We start from the raw sequence: 26052 nt of genomic DNA on the forward strand, positions 1-26052 counted from the left end.
ACACCACTAAAATGATAAATACAAAAGACATAAACTCACAAGGACAAAGAGAGTGTTAGAAATCACAGAGAATTTGGTTTGTTCAAGTGTGGAGACTGCAGGTTAGGGTTTCCCTACTCAGTCATAAACTGATGAATCTGGGAAGAATTTTTGAAAGTTGTGACAAGGATTTAGCTTGACATCTCACCTCATCCTATTCAAGAAAGCATATTTTACAAAGAATACTTACAGTTCATGTACATGAGGATTTGACTTAAGTCAAGTCATAACATACAAGAAGACAGAGTTGAGTGGAGGCCTTATGTGTATTCTGAGCTTAGGCAGGCTTCTTTTTTACAACAAGAAACAACCAAAGGAGATTATACATCCTCTGAGTATGGGTAAAAATATATCCTAAAGTCAGTTCTTATCAGACATAGGTGGATATACTCAGTGGAAAACATTTGGTAAGGAATATAGGCATAGGTTTAATGGAATGTCAGGGCAAACTAACCTGAAAGAGAAATGTTATTTGTATGGGAAGAGAGAAATAAATTGGAAGACATAGTTCACCAAACGTAGGCAGCTTATACCCTACAGGAACTTAGTAATTCGTGACTTTAAATACCAGGCTACCACAATGACTCCCATACTTTTATCTCCAGCCCCTAACGTTGCACCTGCACTGTCCACTCCTATATGCAACTGCCAACTGGATATTTCCATCTGCACAGATAATAGGACTTTTGTCATTTGACATTTCCAAATTGGGCTTTGGAATATGTGCTATCTCTTCTTCCTTCTGGAGTCTTCCCCATCTCAGTAAATGCCCTACCTCCATTTCCAGTTGCTCAGGCTAACACACTGAAATCATTCTTGACTCCTGTCTTTCGGTCATGTATCATACCCAAGCTATCGGGAAATCCTGCCAGTTCCACTGTCAAGCATATCCAGAATCTGTCCATTTCTTATCACATCCAGTGATCCACATTCCAGTCAAGCCACCGTCTCACTCGCTGATTTCATCTCCATCTAATCGTCCTCCCCCCCTCCTCCAAGCCCTTCTGATCCATAGAGACTTCCTTGCTATTCCTAAACACATTAAGCATTTTCTTACCTCAAAGCCTTTGATGTTTTGATTTCCTCTGACTGGAATGCTCTTCCCTTTAGGCATTCATATGGCTTACTCACTCACTTCCTTTAGATTGCTGCCCAAATATCAGTAACACAAAGAGAGATCTTTACTGATCACCCAATATTAAAAAATAAATAGCAAAGCATCTTTTCCTAATCCTTCATCACAAAGTTTTTTGTAATCTGATTATTCTCTGAGCACTTAAAGAATCAAGCAAGAACTTTTCAACTCTCTCTTGTGAAAAATTTTAATACTGACTTTTTAACCTCACTTTGGTACCTCCATGCCTTACTGGAAACTTAAAGTTTAACATCTTATTACATTTTTTAACGTTATGCTTTTCTCATTAGATATTAGCTCCATTGAAGTAGCTAATCAGTTTTCATCAGTTTATTGCCAGCATCCATAATACTGCCTGGTATATACCCTTCTAGGGTATTTGTTGAATGAAAGAAAACAGAAGAGAGGTGAAGGAATTATCTGGATGACAGTAAAATGAAAGATGTGAATATCAGACCTAGAAAGCAGTCATAATGGAATACAGGGCAAAATAGTTCTGGAATTTTTTCTACAAAATAAAAATGGAAATGATTGATCAACTGAAACATTTGACCATATTGTGATGATTTGCTTGCAATTATCTTGAAGAGTTTGGAGAGAAGTAGTGATAGGATTATAGAAAAACAAAGCCAACAACAATACAACAAGGCAAGTGTTGCTCCTAGAAAAACAAAACATTGTACAGAAAAGAAACTATAATTATAGCATACTATGTGGCTCACCATTGAACAATATTTCCAAATCACGAAAATAGAATGAATATGACTTATTAAAAATCATGATATAACTATATAAGCAGAATGAAGAGGGAACATATGTGTTATAGTACTACATCTTTATCTTCTATATTAGAAAGTCAATATATGCTTGAAATTGAAAAACTCAAGAAATACAAATATATATGTAGTATTTAAAAATACAGAGGTGGCCAGGCATGGTGGCTCATGTCTGTAATCCCAACACTTTAGGAGACTGAGGTGGAAGGATAGCTTGAGTCCAGGAGTCAGCCTGGGAACATAATGAGACCCAAGTCTCTACCAATATATATTTTTACATGTTATATACACATATACATGTATATATAAAATAAAATAAAAATACAGAGGCAAATGAAAGAAGAAAAAAATTAAGTATTGTAATTGCTTACCTCTAATTAAAATCACATCCTATGGGTGGGGAGAAGTAAGGCCAAGGATTAGGGTTTGTTGATTAGTAACCTTGTACTATTTGCTCTTTAAAACCATATGCATATATCACTTTTAAAATAAAAATTATACTTAAATACACTGTTTTGTATTATGAAATAACAATAAGCGATGATGTAAAAAGATAACATGTAAAATTCAGATCCTCTGTAGGATCAGAATCTACAACATGTTTATCAAAAGGAAACCCTTTAAGCACTCTCAATGAAATTCAATGCCAAGTAGAGTTCAGAATTTCTTTTGTCAAAGCTGTAATTAGTGTCTTTTATAATAATCCTTCTTTTACTTTTCTTCATCTTTGTACCTTCAAAAATTGTATTCCTAACCAACAAGTTGTTTAGTGTTGCCTGTTTTTGACTTTGTGTAAATGAATCCCTATTTATACAAACGAAGGTCTTCCATGACTTGCTCCATTTGCTCACATATATTGATACATTTGTGAGATTCATCAAAGACAATGTGTAGCTGCCATTACTTCTGTTTTGCCACTGTACACTATTCAAATATTTGCCTATATCAAAATTTTTGTTCAATTCAGTTTTGGTTGACATGAGTTGTTTACATATTTTTGCCATTACAAACAAAACTACTAGATCATATAGGATTGGAACTGCTTCTTGTATATTCATTTTAAATCCAATATATTATTTTTTCTCAATTCTATTAACTTATAAACATTTTACTATTATATGTCTATTCATATCTTCTGCAAATAATGACAATGTTTTTTTCCCCAGTCTTTTATTTTCCTGTCTTACTGTGCTGGACCTCTAGTACACATTGAGCCTGAGGGTTGGATTGTAATTCATATTCTCAGCTATGTTAGCTATGTGTTTTCACCCTTCCCAGGACAGCAATTATGTCCAAGAATGTTGATTATCCTTGTTTCGTTGGGGAGTAAAGTGAGGAGGGAAAGTTTGATTTTGGCTCACCCTTACTTAGCCATTCGACATCCCACTTTTATGGGGGAGGGATGTCCTCCTATTAGACTCCTTATCTTAGATATATGCCTTGAATTTGTTTCTTATTTCAATACCCTGTGAGGCCATTGAGAAATGTGGTTAGGAAGGAAGCCAGTTCCATTTCCCCACTTACCTTTCTGAGTTCCTGACTTCACTTAGATAACAGACCTAAGATTTTATTAGTTTACTGTCAGTTCATTGATAAATTTAAGAAAATATTATTAAATATATTTTACCAGAAATGTTGTCTTGTTTTTATCAAAGAGTTAATGTAGGCACCTAGCCTGCCGTGTGATCAGAAACAGGCAAATGAATTTTAGAACTAAGAAAAACAAAAAGCAGACTAAGTTTCTGATTCTTCAGACAAGGTGCAATAACTAGTTTACATGTGCTCTTTGAAGTAAGGCCAGTTTTCTAAGCCATTTTGAAATCCTTTTTCAATGACAATGCTAAGGTTCTTTCGTTGGTTTGTTGTTGTTGTTGTTGTTTTGTTTTGTTGTTTGCCTTTTCCAACAAAAGCCATATACTATGTATTCGACAACAGAAGGGAGGAAAGGAAACAGTGCATTGATTACATCTTTTTTTTTTTTTTTTTTTAGTGAAAACACATCATTCCAGAAAAACATCTCCATGCCAACACATGTTAAACCAGTGAGTTGCACATCAAGTTTTGAACAAAAACCCTACACAAAGTTCTTCACAATTGGTTGATACTTCTTAAAATTAATACAGTAATGTTTCAGCATTCCTCAAAGATCACATTATTCTTTCATAGTCCATTTGAGTTACTTCTCCAGAAACCATCAGAAACCACATCAGAAACCAGTGTCTTCAGAATTAGTGCCAAATAAACAGAGTTAAGATTACTCAAATAAATAATGTTAATCTTAAACCTTTTTGCTATTTTTTTTAAGAACAAAGAAATGGCGTTCATAAAATTTTGTCTGATTTAATTTGTTTACTCTGTAGGTGTGGTCCTTCATTATTTATTTGTGTTGCTATTTAATTCAACATTTGCTGAACAAAATGACAGGAATTTTGAGTCCCATTGTATTGCATGGATTGCAACTAAAGTTGACTCATATTCAAAGGAGAAAATCAGTCACTAAAATAAGTAGCATCAATGATATTTTTAATTGTAAAATAAATTGCTAAAAAATAATTTATTGTTTGAAAATCAACAATATCTGTCAGCTTTCAGAAGCAAGATTCCTCTTTTTATCCATAGTACCTAGAACTAACTGTGGCATATGAGAGAAACTAAATACTTATGAAGTAAGTAATGGTATTGAGGGATATTACATTAGTAGGTTTTCACACGCTAAAGAACTGTCTTTATAAAGGGTAATTTAAAAAGGAAAGAGGTTGAATTGACTCACAGTTCCACATGGCTAGAGAGGCCTCAGGAAACTTACAATCATGATGGAAGGTGAAGGGGAAGCAAGCTTGGACCCTTTCACATGACGGCAGGGGGAGAACAGCAAGCAGGGGAAATGCCAGATGCCTATAAAAACATCAGATCTTGTGAGAATTCACTCACTATCACAAGAACAGCATGCGGGAAACCACTCCCTGATAGAATCACCTAGCACTGGGTCCCTACCTTGACATGTGGGGATTACGGGGATTACAATTCAAGATGAGATTTGGGTGGAGACACAGTCAAACTATATCAGATATGAAATAGAATTCTTCATTTGTATCAGGAAGGGAATTACAGAGAGAAGAGAGGCTTTGGGGTCCCACATATCTGGGGTTACATTTTCGCACCATTGCTTATTAACTCCCTGGCACTAACAGGTGAGCATCAGATTCCTAATCTGCAAAAGGAGAGTCAAATGCCTAACACACAGGGTTGTTGTGGGTATTAAATGAGATGGTACATAAGTAGTTAGCGTAGTGTCTGGCAAAGAATGGTTATTCAGTAACAGCTATTTTGCTCCACTCCCCATCCACTTTTTCAAACATGATTTTAAAATGACCTCTTTTACTACTGACATTGAATATGTTGCCTATATCTGATTTCCATTATGGTACTTTTTCTTCTTTATGACAGCACTCCTTTTGTAGTCCATCAAATCTTCTTTAGTTTCTAGCCAAGTGGTAAAATATTTTTATTAAAAGTGCTCACTTTGGCAGCATATGTACTAAAATTGGAATGATACAGAGAAGAGTAGCATGGCTCTTGCACAAGGAAGTCATGCAAGTTTGTGAAGTATTCCATTTTAAATAAATAAAAAAGTAATAAAAATAAATAAGAAGGAGAATGGTGTATAGGACTCCCATTTTATTCACTAATTTTGTCACTGATCATGGCATCTTCAGTGAACAAGCATTTGAAGATAAATGGAATACATACTGATTCTGGTGATAATTACATTCTTTATCACCTTAATGGTCATTGATAATGATAGTATTGGGGTGTGGGGCCTTTTTTTGAGACAGGGTCTCACTCTGTTGCCCAGGTTACAGTGCAATGGTATAATCACAGCTCACTGCAGCCTTGACTCCCAGGCTCAAGTGATCCTCCCACCTTAGCCTCTCAAATAGCTAGGACCACGGGCATCCACCACCAACCCAGCTAATTTTTTTATTTTTTGTAGAAATGGGATCTCACTATGCTACCCAGACTGGCCTTGAACTCCTGAGCTCAAGTGATCCTCCTGCCTGGCTTCCCTAAGTGCTAGGATTACAGGCATGAGCCACCGTACCTGGCCAGTGGGGGGCGTTTAATACACTGAAATTTCATTTGAAATTTTGTGATTTAAAGGTTTATCTTTACTAATTCAGAACAATATAAAAATATACAGACTAATAACATGGAAAGTAATTTGAAATTTAACAAATTGAGAATGTAGGACATTCATTAATAGCCATTAATAACACCATAAGATAGCAATTCATAAATGGTAGAAAGGAAAAAACATATTTGTATTTATTCTTTATACTTTGATCTATGTAAAATGCCAAAAGCACTAATAACACATGGTTATAAAATATTCTTTGCCCTGTGTTGAGAGAACACTGCTATATTCAGCTGTCTTGATTGTCTTTTCTCACGAAAATATGTATATATTTTTAAGAAAACCAAAAAGCCTTGCTGTATTTGCTTGTTATCTATTGCTGCATAAAACATTATTCCAAAACCTAGCATTTAAAACAACATTTATCATCTCATAGTTTTGCGGGTCAAGATCCAGACATGACTAAGCTAGGTATCTCTGCCTGAAGGTCACTCACAAAGCTACAAACACTGTGTTGACTAGGGCTGAAAAATAAAGGAGCATTCAGAGAACAAGAAAGTATTCTTAGAAATTAGAAACACAGTTATCAAATTTAAAAAAATATGCTAAGTAGAACTTCTAAATGTTAATATTGAGACTATTTCTTATTAATTATAACAAAATTATGAAAAATTTCACCACTAAAGAAAACAAATAAAGTTAAATGACCAAAACCAAGAGATCTCTGACCAACAGAATTTTCAGAAACAAAAAAAAAGAAAATGCATGAGATACAATTATTAAAGATACAATTTAAATAAAAATATCAGGACGAGAAAATACACATTTTCACATGAAAAAGGCCGCCAAATGCCCAGAACAATGACTGAAAACAAAAAAAAAAATCATACCAAGTGTGCTGGAAACAAGATCCTGACTCACCAAAAAAAAAAAAAAAAGAAAAAGAAAACGAAAAAAATGACATTTTTATGTATGCAAGTCCATAAACCTTTTCTTAGAAAACATCTAGAAGATGAGTTTTGCTAAAATGAGGTAGTCAACCACAAAGTGAAAGACATGAAATCCAGAAAATATAAACTTCAACATAGCAAACAGGTAAGGGATTTCTTAAACGATTGTGAGTAGATGGCCCAGAATGACAGCTCTGAGGCAGGTACTGAAATTAACCACTCGAAACTGAAGCAGGAAGATGAAGGACGCCTCGTGTGATTTCTCTAAGATCCAAAGGAAACTACTGAATTTCCTGATTTTTAAAATATGATTAAGAGTTTATTTCAGCTTTTTAAAAAGATTTTTGTTGTAGTGTTTGTGGATAAATTAATCAGTTATTAAAAAAAAAGAAACCTAAACCTTCCCAAAATGAGGCAGTCATTAATTCCAAAAGGAAATAAAACAATTGTACAATTTATGTCACAGCAATGAACAATATAGAGTAAATCACATAGCCGTAATCATAATAACGCAAAACTAAATGTTGACTTCACCAAAACTTATGATGTAATTCTATTGGAAGAATGGATGGAGGACAATTGGTAAAAAGTGTCTTTCACAGTAGGAAATAAGTTATAATGATAAAACTGATATAATAAGAAATAGAAATTTAAGAAATTTTCAAAAAACAGGTAAATTATAAATTTTAAAAAATAAAACAACTTAAGAGTTGAAAATGGTTGGTTCAGGAGAGAAGTTATCTGGGAGTAAGCCATAGGTGAGGCAGTTTATGACCTGCTGTTTTTCATTATCAACCCTGACTTTTAAACTATGTACATGTATTACTTTACTATATATAATTTAAAAAATGTTTAAAGCCCGAAACACTAAATGTTATGCCCTAGTGTTAGACTGTGGTAAATTCCTCAAGGTAGCGTTTAGTCTATGAGGTCTCTTAATTTTAGCTAACCTTCCTTGATCTAATATTAGGGGTTTGCATATTCAAACAAAATATCACTAGTAAAATGTCTACAGTACTATTCTTGTACAAATAAAACTACATAAAGATTGAAGATTTTAATTAACAGTAAAATATGAAATGTTGTCACCAACTTTTGCTTTCTCAACAAATTTTTTTTTTCCCAGTGGTTTGTGAGGAGACACAAATGGAGAAATCAAAGAAGTTCAAGAAGTAATAGTGAGGAGGGAAGGGCATGGGAGTGGTATGAATAAAAGTACTCACTAATTATCAAAAACTTAGCAATTTTGGATTTTACAGATTACAAAGATAGTGATGGAATTCTAAATCTTCTAATATGTGTCATAGATGTCTCACTGGCTTCCTGTGTAGTTTTCTCTGAAGTATGACTAGGTTTTACTTCGAATGTGAAGACATGCAATACAACAATAATGATCATTGATGCTCATTACAACTTTAATTGCCTACAGCAGACATAAGCAAAGAATGATAGTATGGCAGTGTAAGCGCTTGCATTAAAGTAGATACACAACATGTAGAGAGAAAAAAGTGCTTTTAAGACACAAAAACACAAGATTACTCACTTCTTCACTAATGAAGACTCCCAGAAAAGCAATTTTTAAAAAATAGTTCATAATTTCACGTGATAATTAGTATACAATGTATATGTATATCAAATCATCATATTGTATATCTTGGGTATATACAATTTAAATTTGTCAATTAAAATACTTTAAAATTTCAAAAAGAAAAAGAAATAGCTGGGCTTGCTGGATTCAAAATTTTGAGACAAGAAAAGACACAAAACACAAGGAAATTTGTTCCCTCAAATTTAATCTTACACTGTTCTACCTAATGTCAAATAATTTATTCTATCAATACTTCATTTTTTTAGCTTGATAGGTTGGGGAAGGACATTAATAATTCATAATATCTTTGATAATGCCTTTAAAACTCTCTGCCTTGTCCAATAGCTGGTGATATAGAAATATATTACTTTCCAACTGAGTAAACCAATGAAATAAGCATATTATATACATTCTTCTGTCACTTGCTAGGTAGCTTATGTCTACCAGATGTCTAGTCCTACTTTTTTATATCAAGACGGAGCCTTCCTAGGGCAAATTTTCAAGAGTAGTAATTTATTTTTCAACAGCACTAGACAGACCTAAGGTAAGGATCAGAATCCTATTGGAGAAAATACGCTGCTATCAGCTGCTTCACTACACATTTCATAACAGAGCAGACAATTTCAGAGACCTGTGGGTAAACAGTGAATGACAAACAGGATTCTGCCCCCTATTAAGTCAGTATCTTGCTGTTTGATTTTCTGCATACCCAAAGCACATTATTAATCTTGGCAGTTGAGAGCTTACTATTGTCCCCTCTCTACTTTGTATTGAATTTTTTGCTTTCCTTTGCTTTAAATATCATAAGACAATAATTTCATATGAGTAAAAAAAGAATCCAATAGAAGAGAAGCTAAATATGATTGCATTAACTTGTATTCTGTGTACTCTTGTAATGACCATAATTTATGACACAATTTTACATTTTGCATATATCTTCAGAACTTACTAAATGTTACTAACAGGAATTAAGGATGACTCTATGGAATAAGTCTTAACATTACCTGACAACTAGTCTATGGGTAAAAGGGTAAGAGGACTTTCTCTAAATCGCTGACATTATATAACGGAGCTTAAAAGAGAGCTTATCCTCCTGATGATCCAATAAAACAACAGTAGTTTCCTTTCTAGACAAACTTCTCTCATAGTTAAACATAAGGTACTACCTACAGTGACTATGAAATATTGTTAATATACAGCTGTGATGAAAGCAGTAAGTCACACAGGGAAGATATGAATGATTCATTTTTTCCAAAAGGTTTAATCATTAGGTCTACTTCAAAACATTTTCTAAGGCAAAAAAAATCAAGATAAACAATTCTTTTGATACCTAGCTGTTAAGGCTTTGCATACCAGAAAAATATATCTGCTTCACAAAGTCAGATAAATAACCTGAGGTACAAAAACTGTGGCTATTGATTGTGCATATTTTTATTCAAAGGATCTCTGTATTTCAGAAAAAAATGCTTCTCTGTGGTAAAGAATAAAAATATATCTCATAATTTTCTTCTAAAGATCCAAATAAATGCTCATGAGCCAAAAATAGTGTCAGTTTCATCCCTAGAATACTTTTTATTTTTTACACCAAGAATATTTTCAGCTATTGATTTATCTTCACTTTAACTCCAAACATTTATCACATGATTATACCATCTGTAACCTATTTCAAAAATTATTCCTAACCTGAAAACTCATTTGGGGGTGTGGCTAGGCAATAGTATAAAGCAATCAACATTTTATCACTTGGTAACAGCTAAATGTCATATCAAATTATCTACATCTGATTCTACTATCTCATTATGAAAGGATGCATTAACAATAAACTAGGTACTATGAAGTATTGCTGGTCTCACTCTCCTCTTTTATGTTCCAACAGAATGTTTTAATTTCACAGGAATTACTTACTTAATTTTGAAAATCACTTGACTGTAAATTCCCCCATTCTCTCATTTTTCAAAAATACAAAATAAGTAATAAAATGAGCAGTGATTCCAAACAAGGATTCAGATTCTAAAAGGACAGTCCAACTAAATATTCTGTTAAAGCAGGATTTTAATACTATATTTTGCAATGTTTAGAAACAAGGACACTATCCAAAACACATGCTTAATTGTACCACTATTGGTATGTAAACACTTCAAGATGTAACAAATTAGTACTTTTTGACCAGAATCAGTTGATCATCAAGTTCTTTCTAAAATTAGACTTCTCATATGTCTAATGAAAGACACCACAATTTGTCATTACAGCTGTTTTTAGATATTTGTTTTGTCAGTTAACTAGCAAGCATAAGTGTGGACTGAAAAATAAATACTAGGTATGTATACAAGTATTTGTCTTGATTAATCATATAGTCTTTTTTCTAGGTTACAACTCCAATTGTTGTAGAAAAATATTAAATTTTATTTATTAAAGAATATTTATTTATTTATTGAGTCAGGGTCTTGCTCTGTTGCTCACGCTGGAGTGCAGTGGCACAATCGCAGTTCACTACAGTCTCGATCTCCTGGGCTCAAGTATTTCTCACTTCAGCCTCCCAAGTAGCCGCACCTACAGGTACGTGACACCATGCCCAGCTATATTTTTTATTTTTTGTAGAGATAGGGTCTCACTATGTTGTCTAGGCTGATCTTAAACTCCTAGACTCAAGTGATCCTCCTGCCTCGGCATCCCAAAGTTCTGGGTTTACAAGTGTAAGCCAACATATAAACCTTCATATCCTCTTTCTTTGCCTGACCACTATGAATAATTTTCTTGAGTCTTAAATGCCTAGGTTTTGTTGTGCAGATCAGAGTACCAAATAAAGAAATAATTGAAAGGAGTTTGAGCTAGATTGCTTTATATTGGAAATGACAAAGAGTTGCTTGCAGAAGAAAAATACGGGTCCTAAAGAAAAGGAGGGTAAGAAAGGTAAGGACTAATCCAGGCTGTCTTTAGGGCACATTTTAAGAAATTCTGAGCCAGGTGTGGTGGCTCACATCTGTAATCCCAGCACTTTGGGAAGCTGAGGTGGGTGGATCATCTGAGGTCGGGGGTTCGAGACCAGCCTGACCAACATGGATAAATCTCGTCTCTACTAAATATACAAAATTAGCCGGGTATGGTGGCGTATGCCTGTAATCCCAGCTACTCAGGAGGCTGAGGCAGAATTGCTTGAACCCGGGAGGCGGAGGTTGCAGTGAGCTGAGATCGCGCACCATTGCACTCCAGCCTGGGCAACAACAGCAAAACTCCATCTCAAAAAAAAAAAAAAAAAATATTCTTATGATGAATACAGAGTGAGCCGCTCTACCATGTGGTACAGGACTTTAAGAAGATAGGTGAAAAAGGATTTAAATACATTTTGTTGTGTATTATGACCGAAAATCCTTTTTGATATTTTTTCAGAGATATTAGTAAACAAAATTGCTTTCTGAATTTTTAGGCATGTTATGTTTTTGTTTGTATGTTTGTTCTCTAGTTATTTATTATGTTCAGGTTGACTTCAGAGTGAGAGCAGGAGGTCCAGCTTTATATAGATTACAATATAGATTATGGATTATTACTCCAATAGGTAGTAGATATTTAAACCGTAATTTCAAAGAAAAGTAGTCCAATTTTTCAATTTCTTCCAAGTTTTGCTGTGGGCTATAACATAATAAACCAGACTATTAGGAATTTGATATATTCTGCAACTTCTATTTGGTTACAAGCACCAAACAGTTTATGAATAATTATTTAAAACCAAAGCATATTACCACACAAATTAAAACAGACTGTGGTATGATAGGTGCACAATAATGAGTAACTGATATTTATTAAATATTTACTCTGTATCATGACTTTTTTCTAAACAGCTGGCATATATTAATTCTTTGGCTATGCCCACCATAATTGTATAATGTAGAACTAGTTTTGCCCTATTTTTTATAAGTGGAAATGAAGTACCAAAAGGATAAATAACATGCTTAAGGTCACATAATACCAGTTGGTAAGTAGTGCAGCTGGATTGAAAACCAGGCAGTCTGGTTCCAGAGCCTACCTTCTTAACCTCTATGTTATACCGTTTCTTTAAAACAGTATGTTTAAATCATATAGAAAAAGAATTACAAACTATTTCATTATTAATAACAAAAGAAATCAATTTTCACAATATAAATTTTAAAACAATCCTATTCTCAGTGATACAAATAATGTGGTCTGAACAGGATTTTGTTTATGTGGTACCCCAATTCATGTGCTCAGCTTGCTTTCTGGCTAGAGTTGCCATTGCCATTGTTATCAATGGTATAACAACTTGTCTGAGAAAAAATAAGTCAGGGTGTTTCACACTTATAAAGTAAAATTTGACCAAGAGCTTCTAGAAACACCTGGCTTCTGGCCATGTATAGTACAGATGGACATAAGCTATCTGCAGGGAGTGGAGAAAGAGAAAGACAGAGTGAGAGGAAAAAAATGATGTATTACACATTATAATTTAATATATATTGCATATATTTGGAAAAACTAATAGATACAAATTATCCCATTGAGCCTGGGTTGTTTTGTGAGAAAGTTATATTGGATTTCTTTGCTATTGCTCCTGGGGCATAACAGGGCCAATGAGTATGAATTTTAGGGACACAATATCAGTTAAAATTCATGGGGAGTAATGCTGGTAACAGAAATATGGAAATGATCCCAGCAGGGCACTAAAAGGACCAGTCTGTAAACAAATATAGCCAATGATCGTCATGGCAAGCAATCCTGATGACATAGCCATGGAGTAACCTTTCCTTTATCTCAAAAGAGAATTACGCTGCGGGTGATCTGTACTGAGGTTTTACCAGGATCATCTCTGTAGTTGTTGAAATTAAATTGCCACTTCCATAGGGAATTGCCTAGAAAATAACTTTGTCATGGAACAATAACCTAAGAGCTTACTTCAAAATACAGTCCTTAAGGATTGTTTTAAGAATGATAAGAGCATTGGTAACATCCTAAAAGAGTGTTCTCAGAATCACCTAAATGAGGCTGATTTTCAAACCATTCCATTGTGCAGTTCAACGAGACTCCCTGGATGTGGAATTTAATATCCAAGAACTTTTCAATATGTGGATGCATTCATCCACAAAACCATTTATTTGACTCCAAACATATTTGTGTTTGGTTTTCGTGCAGTTTTTTCAGTATAGAGAGATGAATGTCTTATAATAGATCTTGAGAAAAATCTCATTTGGGGAACCTGAAATATCTGCCACCACCGTGTGTAAGTCAACAGTGTGTAAATCCTCAGCTCAAAGTGCCTGTGTTGTTTTTCTAGATATCAGCCTTGTTTTTTCTGTTTCTATGAAGGATGAGAAGAAACTTGCCCTCAGTGCTCCAAGTGAGATCATAGGATTATGAGTGAGTCTTACCATGAACCCACAATTTCTTGACTGAAAAAAGTAATAAAAAGAATTGGAACATTTTTACCCCTTCTGACATTAACCCAGTCCTGCTGGTACAGGCTGTGCTGTAAGTGTTGAGCAAACTCTTTGTCATTCACCTGAACCTCTGGAATGCCAGACCATTTGGAAAATTAAAGAATCTCACCTTCAATCAGAGGGCAGGAAAGTACAGGTAATATCTGGATATTGCTCGTCACTGTGTTTGAAGTAGAATAAAGAGACAATAAAACATTTTGGCTGGTTTCTACATCTTGAGGATTTATTTTTCGCTTTGTGATGTGACAGTTTAAATGAGCAAGCTAACTTAAAATGGGGAAATATCTCTAATTTTTACAAGACCTACAACAATACAGATCCCACCCAACATTTGACTAAAATTCTCCAAATATTTACCCCAGGTAAATGCACATCTCAATTAACATCGTGATTTTTCCAAAAAATTAAGTTATAAAACAAATGTTTAGAGTAGGGGAAAATATGCTGACTTAAGTAACTTTGGAAGTATGTGGTGTCTATAGGACTAAAAGCAAAAGAAAGTGTAAATAAGCACAGTACTCTAGTTGATAAAACATTTTCTCGGCCGGGCGCGGTGGCTCAAGCCTGTAATCCCAGCACTTTGGGAGGCCGAGACGGGCGGATCACGCGGTCAGGAGATCAAGACCATCCTGGCTAACACGGTGAAATCCTGTCTCTACTAAAAATACAAAAAACTAGCCGGGCGAGGTGGCAGGCGCCTGTAGTCCCAGCTACTCGGGAGGCTGAGGCAGGAGAATGGCGTAAACCCGGGAGGCGGAGCTTGCAGTGAGTTCAGATCCGGCCACTGCACCCCAGCCTGGGTGACAGAGCGAGACTCTGTCTCCAAAAAAAAAAAAAAAAAAAAAAATTTCCCCACAGTAACAGTTCTAATATTAATATTAGATATTAAGAGTTCTAATATTAATATCCATGTAAGCTGGAATTGAAAAATTAAGTAAAAGGATGGCAGATGGTAGAAGCCAGATGTCTCACTATTAGAGTGAGAGTTTACAAATAAGCCAGTAGGAGAGACCAGAATGATCCATGTGGTAATGGAATAGAGTTGGAGACATCTGTACGAACTCATGTTTAGTTTAATATGGATACAGATGATTGATTATAAATATTTATAGATATTTATATATACATGGGTTAGTATACACAAATATATCCTTGTTCTACCAGTTGAGATGGCTTAGAAGCAACGACACCCTGAAAGCAAAGAACAGCCGGGCACAGTGGCTCACGCCTGTAATCCCAGCACTTTGGGAGGCTGAGGTGGGTGGATCACGAAGTCAAGAGATCGAGACAATCCTGGCCAACATTGCGAAAACCCATCTACTAAAAATACAAAAATTAGCTGGGTGTGGTGGCGCATGCCTGTAGTCCCAGCTACTTGGGAGGCTGAGGCAGGAGAATCGCTGGAACCTGGAAGGTGGAGGTTGCAGTGAGCCAAGATCACACCACTGCACTCCAACCTGGTGACAGAGTGAGACTCCATCTCAAAAAAAAAAAAAGAAGAAAATAAAGCAAAGAACATGCCCAGCACTCAGATCTGATTTATATGATCATTCTCTAATAAAAGGAACAATGGGTCCTTGGATAAATGACTGATTCTAGTACTAGTAAAGGTAATATAGAATATGAATTGGATCATCTTGTAGTGTTAGAAAAGTGAGTGCTCAAAATAAAACAAAACCCCACAATGATGGAGATATGTCAAAGGGACACAGAAGCTAAGTGATAGCCCTCCCATTGGCTCAAACTTTCACAATTTTAGCAACAAAATAAAGTAGTATTAGGTTATTACCCAGTATAAAATAAATATCCAAGAGTCCATATTAAAATAAATAAATGATTGAATAAATAAATAAAAAGGAGAGAAGAGACAAATTTCTCATTCAGAATAATTTCAAATAATGTATGTATATACTCTCTTCCCAGGGAAGTAGAATATGACTCCTATACCTTAAATGTGGGCTTTGCATAGTGACTTTATTCAAAAAAATTATAGTATGAAAAAAGAGAAAGAAAAAAGTAACCTTACAGTAAAAAAAAACTTGATGAAGGCTACCTAGCCAGGTGATCAATGTCAACATGAACTGTTTACATTATGTTGATAGTACCCTTGATACAACATGATAAAAATATCACTTTTACCTCTGTGATCTTTCTCCCCAAACCCACGATGCCATTCTAATCATGAGAAAAATATCAGAAAAATCATAACTGATGAAGCAGTTCTACAGAATACCTACCCAGTATTCTTCAAAATTGTCAGTCATCAAAAGCAAGTCTGAGAAACTGTTATAGCCAAGAAGAACATAAGGAGATGTGACAACTAAATGTAATGTGGAGGAGGCAGAACAACAATAGAAGCCTCCACTGATTGTTCTTTTGTAGGAACACCAAATTTAACAGCTATACACACACACGCACACACACACATACCCTTTCATAAAAACAAAAAATCAGGTGAGTGATCGCAGTACCTGGTTTTAACTTCATTTCACTGAAAGAGGCACTGAAGTGGGTAGGAAAGATAGTCTTGGATTGCTGCCAGCATCCCTTCCCCATCCCCCAGCAGTGACTGCATGGCATGGAGGGAGAATCTGCGCTTGCCAGTGGAGACAGCACAGCAATTGTGGGTCTCTGCACTGGAACTCAGTACTGCTGTGTCACAGCAGAAAGCAACACTGGGCAGAACTCTGTCTGTGCCCATGGAGGGTGCATTTAGACCAGCTTTAGCCATAGAGGAATTGCTCATTTTAGCAGTCACAATCTGAGTTCCAGTAAGTCCTATCATTCCAGGCTAAAGGGCTCTGGGGTTCTAAATAAACTCACAAGGCCGACTAAGCCACAAGGACTGCAATTCACGGGCAAATACTGATGTTATGCTGGGCTCAGAGCCAGTGGACTTGGGGAACATGCGACCTAGTGAGACACCAGCCAGGGTGGCCATGGGAGTGCCTGCGCCGCTCCTCTCTGAAACCCAGGCAGCTCTGCTTGCAGCTCCAGGAGAGATGACTTTCCTCCACCTGAGGAGAGAAGAGAGAAGAGTAAAGCGGACTTTGTCTTGCAACTTAGATGCCAGCTCATCTACTGTAGGATAGGGGACCAGGCAGAGGCCTGAGGACCCCATTCCAGGTCCTCGCCCCTGAATGATATTTCTAGACACACTCTGGTTCAAAAAAAAAGCCCTGTCTTGAAGGCAAGGAACCAGTGCTGGCAGGATTCATCATCTACCGATGAAATACTCCTTAGGCCCTGAGCAATCAGCGGCCTCAGCGAGGTAGTACTTTCTGTAGGCCTTGGATGAGACTCAGAGATGTGATGGCTTCAGGTGTGACCCAGCACATTTCCAGCTACGGTGGCTATGGGGAGACACCCCTTCTTCTTGAGAAAAGAACAGGGAAGAGCACATGGATATATAAAGCAAATATTATTAAAACTAAAGAGGGAGATAGACCACCATAATAGCTAGAAACTTCAACACCGCACTTGAAGCACTGGACAGATGATTCAAGACAGAAAGTCAACAAAAGAACCTTGGACTTAAGCTGCACTAAGACCAAATCGAACTAATATTTACAGAACATTTTATCCAACAACCGCAGAATACATATTCTCCTCTGCACATGGATCATTCTCGAGGATAAACCATATGTTAGGCCACAAAACAAGTCTTAAAGCATTAAAAAAAAAAAAAAAAAAAAAAAAAAAAAACCGAAATAATATCAAGTATCTTCTCTGGCCACAATAGAATAAAACTAAAAATCAATAATGAGGAATTTTGGAAGCTGTACGAACACATGGAAATTAAACAATACACTCCAGAATGATGAGTGGGTCAATGAAGAAATTAAGAAGGAAATTGAAAAACTTCTTGAAACAAATGATAATGGAAACACAACATACCAAAACCTATGCAATACAGTGAAAGCAGTATCAAAAGGGAAATTTATAGCTATAAGTGCATACATCATTGAAGGAGAAAAACATCAAATAAACAACCTCACAATGCATCTTAAAGAATGAGAAAAGCAAGAGCAAACCAAACCCAAAATTAGTAGAAAAAAAGAAATAATAAAGATCAGAGAAGGGCCGGGCATGGTGGCTCACATCTGTAATCCCAGGACTTTGGGAGGCTGAGGTGGGCAGATTGCTTGAACTCAGGAGTTGGAGACCAGTCTGAGCAACATGGCAAAATGTCGTCGCTGCAAAAAAATTTTTGCTGGGTATGGTGGCATATTCTTCTGGTCCCAGCTACTTGGCAGGCTGAGGTGGGAGGATCACTTGACCCCAGGTGGTCAAGGCTGCAGTGAGCCATGATCATGTTGGTGCACTCCAGTCTGGGTGACAGAGTGAGACTCTGTCTCTAAAGGAAAAAAAAAGAAAAAGATCAGAGAGGAAATAAATGAAATCGAAATGAAGAAAACAATATAAAAAATCAACGAGGCAGGTAAAGTGGCTCATACCTGTAGTCCCATCACATTTGGAGGCCAAGGAGGGTGGATTCCTTGAGCCCAGGAGTTTGAGAGGAGCCTGGGCACCATGGAAAAGCCTGCCTCTATAAAAAATATGAAAATTTAAAAAATTAGACAGATGTGGTGGTGACATGTGCCTGTAGTCACAGCTACTCAGGTGGCTGAGGTGAGAGGATTGCTTAAGCCCAAGAGGTCAAAGTTGCATTGAGTCAAGATGTCACCCCTGCACTCCAGTCTGGGAGACAAAAATGAGACCCTGTGTCAGAAAAAAATAAAATGAAATAAAATATAGGAAATAAAATAAACAAAATGAATAGTTTTTTTAAAAAAGAGGTAAGAAAACTGGCAAACCTTAACCAGACTAAGTAAGAAAAACAGAGAGATGACTCAAATAAAATTAGAGATGAAAAAGGACACATTACAACTGATACTGCAGAAATTCAAAGGATCATTAGAAACCTACGATAAATGGAAAATGGATACATTCCCAGACACAGACAACCTATCTGTGATTGAATCGTGAAAAAAATCCAAAACCTAAACAGATCAAAAACAAATAATAAGATTCAAGTTGTAATAAAAAGCCTCCCAGTAAAGAAAAGCCTGGGACCAGATGACTTTACTGCTGAATTTCACCAAACATTGAAAGAAGTAAAACCAATCCTACTGAAACTATTCAGAAAAATAGAAGAGGAAGGAATATTTTCCAGACTCATTCTATGATGCCAGTATTTATGCTAATACCAAAACCAGACGAAGACACACACACACACACACACACACACACACACACACACACTCTACAGGCCAACAGTTCTGATGAAAATTCATCCAAAAGTCCTCAATAAAATACCAGCAAACCTAATTCAACAATACATTAAAAAGATTATCCATCACAATAAAGTGGGATTTATCCCTGAGATGCAAGCATGGTTCAACATACATAATAAATGTGATATATTTCATTGATTGTATACAATAGAATAAAGGACAAAAACCATGTGATCATTTCAATTGATGCTGAAAATCATTTGATAAAATTCAACATCCTTTTATAATAAAAACCCTCCAAATACTGGCTGTAAAAGGAACAAATCTCAACACTATAAAAACCATATATGACAGACCTACAGTTAGTATCATACCAAATGGGGAAAACTGAAAGCCTTTCCTCTATCTGGAACACAACAAAGATGTTCACTTTACCCACTGTTATTCAGCACAGTATTAGAAGTCCTAGTTAGAGCAACAAGACAAGAGAAAGAAATACAGGGCATAAATATTAGAAAGAAAGAAGTCAAATTATCCTTGTTTGCAGATGATACAATCATATATTTGGAAAAATCTAAAGATTTTATTAAAAAACTGCTAGAACCGTTGAACAAATGTGTTAAAGTTGCAGGATACAAAATCAACATACAAAAATTAGTAACATTTCTATATGCTAACAGTTAAAAATATGAAAAAGAAATTTAAAAAGTAATCCTATTTACAATAATTGACAATAAAATTAAATATCTAGAAATTAATCAGGGAAGTGAAAGATCTCTACAATGAAAACTATAAAACATTGATGTAAGAAATTGAACAAGATGAGATTTAAATGTTCCTGCCTGCCGGCTCTGGAGAGAACAGTGCATCTCCCAGCACAGTGCTTGAGTTCTGCTAAGGGATATATTGCCTCCTTAAGTGGGTCCCTGACCCCCGTGCCTCCTGACTGGGAGACACCTCTCAGCAGGGGTCTACAGACACCTCATACGGGAGAGTTCTGGCTGACATCTGGCAGGGGTGCCCCACTGGGATGAAGCTTCCAAAAGAAGGATCAGGTAGCATTATTTGCTGTTCTGCAGCCTCTGCTGGTGATACCCAGGCAAACAGGGTCTGGAGTGGATCTCCAGCAAACTCCAGCAGACCTGCAACAGAGGGGCCTGACTGTTAGAAGGAAAACTAACAAACAGAAAGGAATAGCATCAACATCAACAAAAAGAACATCCACAAATAAATCCCATCTTATGGTCACTAACATCAAAGACCAAAAGTAGATAAATCCGTGAAGATGAGGGAAAACCAGCACAAAAAAGCTGAAAATTCCAAAAATCAGAATGCCTCTTCTCCTCCAAAAGATCACAACTGCTCTCCAGCAAGGGAACAAAACTGGATGGAGAATGAGTGTGAAAAATTAACAAAAGTAGACTTCAGAAGGTAGGTAATAACAAACTCCATTGAGGTAAAGGAGCATGTTCAAACCCAATGTAAAGGTGCTTAGAATCATGATACTAGGTTACTGGAGCTGCAAACTAGAATAACCAGTTTAGGGAAGAATATAAATGACCTAATAAAGCTGAAAATCATAGCACGAGAACTTCATGAAGCATACACAAGTATCAATAGCCGAATCAATCAAGCAAAAGAAGGATATCAGAGATTGAAAATCAACTTAATGAAATAAAGTGTGAAGACAAGATTAGAGAAAAGATAATGAAAAGAAACAAACAAAGCCTCCAAGAAATATAGGATGATATGAAAAGACCAAACCTACGTTTGATTGGTGTGCCTGAAAGTGACGAGGAGAATGGAACCAAGTTGGAAAACATTCTTCAAAATATTATCCAGGAGAACTTCCCCAACCTAGCAAGACAAGCTAACATTCAAATTCAGGAAATACAGAGAACACCAAAAGATACTCCTTGAGAAGAGCAACCCCAAAACACATAATCGTCAGATTCACCAAGATTGAAATGAAGGAAAAAATGTTAAGGGCAGCCAGAGAGAAAGGTCAGGTTACACACAAAAGGAAGCCCACCAAACTAATAGCAGATCTCTCTTCAGAAACCCTATAACCCAGAAGAGAATGGAGGCCAATATTCAACATTCTTGAAGAAAAGAATTTTCAAAGCAGAATTTCATATCCAGCCAAACTAAGCTTCATAAGTGAAGAAGAAATAAAATCCTTTACAGACAAGCAAATGCTGAGAGACTTTGTCACCACCAGACCTGCCTTACAAGAGCTTCTAAAGGAAGCATTAAATATGAAAAGGGACAACTGGTACCAGCCACTGCAAAAAAATACCAAATTGTAATGACCACTCTATGAAGAAATTTCATCAACTAACAGGCAAAGTAACCAGCTAGCATCATAATGACAGGATCAAATTCACACATAACAATATTAGCCTTAAATATAAATGGGCTAAATATCCCAATTATAAGACACAGACTGGCAAATTGGATAGAGTCAAGACCCATTGGTGTGCTGTATTCCAGAGACCCATCTCTGTGCAGACACACACATAGGCTCAAAATAAAAGGATGGAGAAATATTTACCAAGCAAATGGAAAGAAAAAAAAAAGAAAGAAAGAAAGAAAAAAAAGAAAGAAAACAGGGTTTGCAATCCTAGTCTCTGACAAAACAGACTTTAAACCAACAAAGATCAAGAGACAAAGAAGGCCATTACACAATGGTAAAGGGATCAATGCAACAAGAAGAGCTAACTATATTAAATATATATGTGCCCAATACAGGAGCACCCAGATTCATAAAGCAAGTTCTTAGAGACCTAGGAAGAGACTTACACTCCCACACAATAATAGTGGGAGACTTTAATACCACACTGTCATTATCAGACAGATGAACAAGACAGGAAATTAACAAGGATATTCAGGACTTCAACTCAGCTCTGGACCAAGCCAACCTAATAGACATTTACAGAACTCTTCATCCCAAAGAAACAGAACATACATTCTTCTCAGCACCACATCGCACTGATTCTAAAATTAACCATGTAATTGGAGGTAAAACACTCCTCAGCAAATGCAAAAGAGCAGAAATCATAACCAACAGTCTTTCAGACCACAGTGCAATCAAATTAGAACTCAGGATTAAGAAGCTCACTCAAAACCACACAACTATATGGAAACTGAACAGCCTGCTCCTGAATGACTACTGGGTAAATAATGACATTAAGGTAGATTAAAGAAGTTTTTTGAAACCAAGGAGAACAACGACAGAATGTACCAGAATCACTGGGACACATTTAAAGCAGTGTTTAGAGGGAAATTTATAGCACTAAACGTCCACAGGAGAAACAGGAAAGATATAAAATTGACACCCTAACATCACAATTGAAAGAACTAGAGAAGTAAGAGCAAACAAATTCAAAAGCTTGCAGAAGACTAAAAATAACTAAGATCAGAACAGAACTGAAAAAGAAAGAGACATGAAAAAAACTTCAAAAAATCAATGAATCAAGGAGCCGGGTTTTTTGAAAAGATTAACAAAATAGAGAGACCACTAGCCAGACTAATAAAGAAGAAAAGAGAGAAGAATCAAATAGACACACACACACACACACAAAAATAATAAAGGGGAGATCACCACTGATCCCACAGAAATACAAACTACCATCGGAGAATACTATAAACACCTCTACACAAATAAACTAGGAAATCTAGAAGAAATGAATAAATTCTGGGACACATACACCCTATCAAGACTAAACAAGGAAGAAGTCAAATCCCCGAATAGACCCATAACAAGTTCTAAAATTGAGGGAGTAATTAATGGACTGCCTACCAACCAAAAAAAAAAGTTAAGGACCAGACAGATTCACAGCCAAGTATTACCAGAGGTGGAAAGGGGAGCTGGTAACATTCCTTCTGAAACTATTGCAAGCAATTGAAAAAGAGGGACTCCTGCATAACTCATTTTATGAGGCCAGCATCATCCTGATAGCAAAACCTGGCAGAGACACAACAAAAAAAGAAAATTTCAGGCCAATATCCCTGATGAACATTGACACGAAAATCCTCAATAAAATACTGGCAAACTGACTCCAGCAGCACATCAAAAAGCTTATCCACCATGATCGAGTTGGTTTCATCCCTGGAATGCAAGGCTGGTTCAACATACGCAAATCAATAAACGTAATCCATCACATAAATAGACCCAGTGACAGTAACCACATGATTATCTCAATAGATGCAGAAAAGGCCTTCGATAAAATTCAACATCCTTCATGCTAAAAACTCTCAATAAACTAGGTATTGATGGAATATATCTCAAAATAATAAGAGATATTTATGACAAACCCACAGCAAATAGCATACTGAATGGGCAAAAGCTGGAAGCATTTCCTTTGAAAACCAGCACAAGACAAGGATGCTGTGTCATCACTGATAATTAGAGAAATGCAAATGAAAACCACAACGAGATACCATCTCACACCAGTTAGAATGGCAATCATTAAAATGTCAGGAAACATTTGGGCTTGGTGGCTCACACCTGTAATCTCAGCACTTTTGGAGGCCAAGGCAGGTGGATCACGAGGTCAACAGTTCAAGGCCAGCCTGGCCAAGATGGTGAAATCCTGTCTCTTCCAAAAATACAAAAATTAACTGGGTGTGGTGGCAGGCACCTGTAATCCCAGCTACTCGGGAGGCTGAGGCAGAGAATTGCTTGAACTGGGAGGCAGACGTTGCAGTGAACTGAGATTTCACCACTGCACTCCAGCCTGGATGACAGAGCAATACTTTGTCTCAAAAAAAAAAAAAAAAAAAAAAAGAAAGAAAGTCAGGAAATAACAGATGCTGGAGAAGATGTGAAGAAATAGGAATGCTTTCACACTGTTGGTGGGAGTGTACATTAGTTCAACCATTGTAGAAGACAGTGTGGTGAATTCTCAAGGATCTAGAACCACTAGAACCAGAAATACCATTTGACTTAGCATTCCCATTATTTGGTATATACCCAAGGGATTATAAATCATTCTACTATAAAGACACATGCACACATATGTTTATTGCAGCACTCTTCACAATAGCAAAGACTTGGAACCAACCCAAATGCCCATCAATGATAGACTGGATAAAGAAAATATGGCACATATACACCATGGAATACTATGCAGCCATGAAAAAGGATGAGTTCATGTCCTTTGCAGGGACATAGATGAAGCTGGAAACCATCATTCTCATCAAACTAACACAAGATAAGAAAACCAAACATCACATGTTCTCACTCATAAGTAGGAGTTGAGCAATGAGAACACATGGACACGGGGAGGGGAACATCACACACTGTGGCCTGTCAGGGGATGGGGGGGCTAGGGAAAGGATAACGTTAGGAAAAATATCTAATGTAGATGATGGGTTGATGGATGCAGCAAACCACCATGGCACGTGTATACCTATGTAACAAACTTGCACATTCTGCACATGTATCCCAGAACTTAAAGTATAATAAAAAATGAATAATTAATAATGATGAAAAAAATAATACTATGCCAGCCCTAAATACTTGCCGAAATGCTTTAATCCCAATGCCTTTTGCTCTCCAAAAGCAACCTCAGGACATATGTTTTGGTTTTTCACTCTTCAAAATGGATAAGCTTTATTTTAAGGCATTATTAGCTTTATTTATTATTAGCTCTTTATCTCATGTATTTTGAAAATTGTTAGCTTTATATTTATGTTTAAAAGAACTTTAATAATATCATTTCAAAAACAAATTTAAAAAAGAAATTGAATAAGACATCAAAAAATGGAAAGATATTACATGTTCATGAATTGGAAGACTCTATATTGTTAAAATGCCCATACTAATCAAAGCAATCTATAAATTCAATGCAATTCCTGTCAAAATACCAATGACATTCTTCATAGAAATGTGTTAAAATTCTACAAATTATATGGATCCACAAAGGACCCAGAATAGCCAAAGCTATCCTTAGCAAAAAGAGAAAAACTGGAGGAATCACATTACCTGAATTCAGTTATACTACAGAGCTATAATACTGAAACAGCATGGTATTGGCATAACAACAGACACATAGACTAATGAAACAGAATAGAGAATGCAAAAACAAATTTATACATCTACAGTAAACTCATTTTCAATGAAGGTGTGAAAAATATGTATTTGGGAAAAAACAGTCTCTTCAATAAATGGTACTGGGAAAAGTGGATATCCATATGCAGAAGAATGAAACTAGACACCTATCTCTTGTAACATACAAAAATCAAATCAAAATGGATTAAAATCTTAACTCTAAAACCTCAAACTATGAAACTACTACAAGAAAACATTGAGGAAACTCTCCACGACATAGGATTGGGCAAAGATTTATTGAGTAATACCCCACAAGCACAGACAACTCAAGCAAAAATGGACAAATGGAACCACGTCAAGTTAAAAAGCTTCTGCACAGCAGAGAAAACAGTTAACACAGTGAAGAGTGAATCCACAGAATCAGAGAAAATATTTGCAAACTATCCATCTGACAAGAAATTAATGACCAAAATATGTAAGGAATTTAAATAACTATATAGGAAAAAAATTAATAATCTGATTTTAAAATGGCCAAAAGATCTGAATAGACATTTCTCAGAAAAAGACATACAGGGCAGTCGCAGTGGCTCACACCTGTAATCCCAGGACTTTGGGAGGCCGAGGCAGGTAGATTGCTTGAGCTCAGAAGTTCCAGACCAGCCTGGGCAACATGGTGAAACCCTGTCTTCACCA

The 26052-nt window shown here is 36.1% G+C and overlaps 1 non-coding gene across 1 annotated transcript; it reads left to right on the forward strand.

Annotated features, from left to right (window-relative positions):
- Window positions 1-5464: 5464 nt before the first annotated feature.
- Window positions 5465-5571, forward strand: LOC119625414 (U6 spliceosomal RNA). Its single transcript, XR_005241622.1, has one exon. It is a non-coding gene; the product is annotated as a U6 spliceosomal RNA (small nuclear RNA).
- Window positions 5572-26052: the final 20481 nt, after the last annotated feature.

The sequence above is a fragment of the Chlorocebus sabaeus genome, chromosome 13 (assembly GCF_047675955.1).
Source record: "Chlorocebus sabaeus isolate Y175 chromosome 13, mChlSab1.0.hap1, whole genome shotgun sequence".
Lineage (NCBI taxonomy): Eukaryota > Metazoa > Chordata > Mammalia > Primates > Cercopithecidae > Chlorocebus > Chlorocebus sabaeus.